This window comes from Pistacia vera, unplaced genomic scaffold (assembly GCF_008641045.1).
Source record: "Pistacia vera cultivar Batoury unplaced genomic scaffold, PisVer_v2 Contig178, whole genome shotgun sequence".
Lineage (NCBI taxonomy): Eukaryota > Viridiplantae > Streptophyta > Magnoliopsida > Sapindales > Anacardiaceae > Pistacia > Pistacia vera.
The window spans coordinates 99,078-103,020 of record NW_022195877.1 but is presented as its reverse complement, the minus strand read 5'-3'; the positions used below and the strand labels follow the sequence as shown (position 1 = coordinate 103,020).

The following is a 3,943-nucleotide window of genomic DNA, read 5'->3' as shown; positions in this document are numbered from 1 at the left end:
AATCCCTTCTAAACTCCTTTTAAATTTCCATTATAAAAAAAAAAAATTAAAAAATTAATTTTAAATCTATAATAATGAAATCCTAAATAACCTTTTTCAATACCTTGTAATTCACAAATATAATAAAAAAATATGATATCTTAATAAAAAGAAAAAATATATAGAATTCTAATTATTGATGGTGTAAGAGATGGAAAATACAGTTTTAGATTTTAGAGGAAACCACCTGTTTTGAGTTCAAAAAAGTCAATATCTCTTATATCCTTTTTGGTAATTTCAAAATAAAATAAATATTTAATTTTAAAACAATCAATAATGGGCTCCTATGGAGGTTTACTGGGCCTGAAATAACACTACTTTGGGTTTTATATAATAAGCCTTTTATGGGCTGAATAGGCCCAAAAGAGTTTCCATAAGTTTCCAAATCGGGTGTCGCATTTAACGGACAGTAACGGCGTCAATATACAGAGGAGGGAAACGAATTTTTCAAAATTAAAAACTCAAAATTCACGCTATTTTACCGCAATCTCTCGACACATTGCACACTCTCTCTCATGGTGATTTCGCCCTAAATCTAATCAATCGAAATCCAATCCGACCTAGCCTTCGAAATTAGATTGGGGCTCACTGTTATTTTCTCGCCTCTTTTCTCGATCATTTTCTCGAGAAAGTTCGTTTTTCGCTGAGGTAACGCATTCTTCTATTCTATTTTACTAGTGTTTTAATTACTTATATATTCAAATAGTATTTGAATCATCTCTTCTAAGTGATGATTATGTCTGTGTTTCTGGTCATTAGACTTCGTAAATTTTAATTAGGTTAGTACAGTTAGTCGTTGAAGACGTTGGAATTGTGATTTTTGTTTTGCTGTGATTCTATTGATTTTATTGGAAGAAAATAGTTGTTGGAAATGTAATTTTAGGGTTTGTGTGTTCGATTGAAAGGATCAAGGGTTGACTGAATCGATATCTTGAGTAATGCAATTTTGAGACTGAAAGATTAGAGAGTGCATTTCTGTTGTTTGATGATTTGCCTTGTTAGGTGCAAGTGAGATGGTTTTTATTTTTTATTTTTTATGGATTACTGTTGATTGCCTTTTTTTTTTCTAGTTAAAATATTGGAGGTGAGTTGCTGTTGGTGGTTTTTTGAGTTTTGAGTGGTTGGATAGCTCTGAAGTTGAATGCCATGTGTTTAATTGGCCCTGTTTTGTTCTTTTTGCTCTTCCTTGGTGTCACATGAATTCATGAGTTTTTATTGTTAAAGGAACTGAAGAAGTTTGAGATTCTGGAGTTTTTTCAGTAATCAAATATTCTGTTGGTTAAAATCACTAGGAGTGTGAAGACTTGCGGCTGCAATTTATGAGTTTTAGTAATCTGAGAACTTGTAATTGCCATTTAGGTCATTAATCGCAATGCAATCTACCTTTCTGCAATTTTAGAAAAACCCCTCTTCTGCATCTGTTCAAACGTTGCTTCTTGAATTTACTTCTTACCTTTTTATTTTTGTTCATATGACTTGAAAATACAAGGCAACGTAAAATTATATGTTTGACTGCAGGGGGAAAAAGATGCAATAATCAGTGATAATAGTGTTGCCTACTTGACAGCCGCATTGGTCAATGGCAGTTGGCTGCACTTTATTGTTTAAGAGTTTTCATTCGTAATATTTGAGGTTACAGTATGGCAAAGGTTGCTACTCGTGGTACTTTACCTTCTAATTCTCATCAAATTGGTGGAGGTTCCCTCAAGATGGGCTCAACAGTGAAAAGGAAGACTCCATCAGAGCTTAGAGTAAGTTTCTGAACTCATACACTTGTTCTGTTGCATGTCTTGCCTCATTAATTGCTTTCTTTAAATATAAAGAAAAAAGGGCCATTTATCTACATTTAATTTTGGTTTTCTCAGATGAAAACAGTCTGAGACATGTAGTATGTGAATCATTAGGGACTTGACTGTGGTGATTTATCTTCTTGGTTCCATCTTCTTTAGTTATTGGTGGTGATATTGGATAATAACCAGTTTAAACATTTTTGCTCCTCTTAATATTAGCTTAACTTTTTAAATCAAGGTAGATGCTCATCAGCTATTGTTAATGAGTAAGTGATTTATTTATGTATCACAGCCGTCATTTTCCCACCTTCTCTTAAGAAATCGCAAAGATCAAAGAGATTTGATATTTTTGTCACACGTCTTTCCATGCACCTATTTTTGTGTCCTCACTAAGCATCAACTGCTTGAAGGCATTTTCTAAAAATTTTAGTTACTCTTGCTTCATATTTTTGCCTATTTATATTAGAAACCCCCCTAGTATTTGCTCGTTAAAATTTTTTAGTGCATGAATTGATTCTAGTTGGATCATATTTCAATATATTGAGGATCTATAGATATTTACTGTAACAGCTGTGGTCTGGCCTGCATTATAGATTAAACCTTTGATGTTGAAAATGAAAATAAGGTGTAGATTGATGCACACATTGGATGTCAGTCTCATTTAAACCTGTTTTGATTTGCTCCCTTTTGATATGACATAATAACAATCCCGTTATGAGGTTTTTTTTTTCCTTGAATTTTCATTTGGTCAAAAAGTTCTAATTTTTGCATGTCCACATTGTGACAATGCCTAGTATTGCATGGTTTTTAGCTCTGGTCAGTTTTGATTCTCTATTTCAGTTTTTTGATGTCTAGATCCATTCACTCTCTCCTCTCTCTTGCCTTTTTAGAAGCTGATGGTCTTATGTTTTTGGGACTATTATCTTCCATCTTCTGGTCTACTTTGGAGGATATTTTATTAAGTCAATTAAGGAAGAGTTAGCCAATTATCACGACAGGATGACACTTTTCATAATTTATAGAGCGAGGAATTTTATATTATTTAGTTTGATGGTTCCTACCTTTAGGTGAACTTTAGAGAAAGACTTTTTAGCTGTATCTAATCGCACTTTAGCTCTCAAGATGCTTTGTAAAACATTATGCAAAATTTTTTATTTTGGAAAATTTGTTGGACAGGGAGAACAGTTGAAGAGGGTAATGCATAGGGCTTGTAGATGAATCTCCTGCTCCTTACTTGGTTCTACAAGTAAAAATTCCACAGTTCTTTATCTCTTTTGAGCTAGTAACTCACTGAATTTTTTTGTATTTCTCAGTAATACTAGTGAAGTGGGTGATGGGCTTAAGAACCAGACCTATTGCGAATCAAGATACATTGACACGCGTATGGATGAAGTATACCAGGCAAAAAGTCCAGGATTAGGGTGCTTTCTAAAAAAGAAAATGATAAGGTTCTTACTTTGCCATATTTATATAACTTTGTACTGTTCTAGTATACTATTACATTTGATTGATCTATGTTTATAAATGCAGTTGATATAAGCAAAATTATTTTATTTATTTGTTCAGATCTTTCTATGTATGAATAGGATAATAGTTTGATGAGCAGCCTAGCAGCTTGAAGTATCTTTCCACGCTTTCAAATATTGCTGCCAAAAGAAGAGACCAGCTTTCATGGTATGCATTCAGCAGAGTGTCACTATTTCATATTATGTTACTACTATTGCATTGTAATGTTCTTGTTCTATCGATCTGTATCTATCTCTTTCCTGTCTTGGTAGTTCTGTTCCTCTGGAGGTTCAAACGATGGTGAGGTGCAAGCTCGTCAAACGATTGAAAGTGTAGTCAAAGTATGTTTCGTAGTGTTACTGAACTTTCATTGGGTTATGAAAGATTATCCAACTTGGCTACTGCTGACTGGTATACTTTTCGGGAGCAGTTTTTTTTTTTTTTTTTTTTTTTTTTTTTTTTTTTTTTGTCTCTCTAAATTGATCGTCATTACCTTTATAGGACAAAGCATTAAAAGGCTTGGTTGCTCGTGACCGTTTCTGACTTTCCTGAGATTCTTCTGGAGATGGCGTGTTCGCCTTATTCAGGCGATTTCACTCTGAATGCCA

General features: G+C 33.5%; 1 long non-coding RNA gene across 1 annotated transcript; it reads left to right on the top strand.

Annotated features, from left to right (window-relative positions):
• The first annotated feature begins 540 nt into the window (after nucleotides 1-540).
• On the top strand, nucleotides 541-3,026 carry LOC116126237. Its single transcript, XR_004127448.1, has 3 exons — nucleotides 541-687; nucleotides 1,558-1,790; nucleotides 3,006-3,026. It is a non-coding gene; the product is annotated as an uncharacterized LOC116126237 (long non-coding RNA).
• The last annotated feature ends 917 nt before the right edge of the window (nucleotides 3,027-3,943 follow it).